We start from the raw sequence: 734 nt of genomic DNA on the forward strand, positions 1-734 counted from the left end.
TTTCAGTCCTTGCTATATCATTTGATAGTTAAATTGCATACTGAGTGTCTATGCGTGAAATGTTATGTGAAACCAAAAAAAGCTGTAGATTATTTCAATGTTGTTTTTGTTTACACATTTGTTTGTTCGCATTAACACCGAAATATTATTTAGACACGTATTCCATCTGCCATTGATTAATGACGGATAATCAGGTGTTCTCGCAGAGCAACCCTCACTAATTGGACCGATTTCAACGGCTTGTTTAATTGGTTACTTTGATATATCGCTGCACAGCACTCTTTTTTTCTCTCTCTCTTCCCCCCCCCCCTTTTATTTTTATTTTTTTTGAGGGGGTAAGGATGTATATAGGTGATCACTTCTCTTCTCAAAATCTCTGCAGAAGTAGAAGTACTAAAAAAATATAACCATTTTTATATATGTCCATAGATAAAGAGACACGTGCTGACATTTATATTAAAAGTCGAAATATAAAGGGCGATGAACGACACCAATAATACATCAATAATGATATTTGTATTAGACAGTAATAAAAATAACATGTTAGGAGAATCAATACTGGAAAATAAGTATCAGTTCTTTGTTCTTGTATTCTAGCTTATCGATATTGATATTGCATGCAAATGACATGTCAATATTCAGAGGTATACAGATGATACATCAGTATTCATGGCCTTTATGAAAAGCAATACTTCCATGCATTTCCATCAGAAACTTGCTGTTATCAAAGTTTC

Source organism: Penaeus chinensis, chromosome 24 (assembly GCF_019202785.1).
Source record: "Penaeus chinensis breed Huanghai No. 1 chromosome 24, ASM1920278v2, whole genome shotgun sequence".
NCBI lineage: Eukaryota > Metazoa > Arthropoda > Malacostraca > Decapoda > Penaeidae > Penaeus > Penaeus chinensis.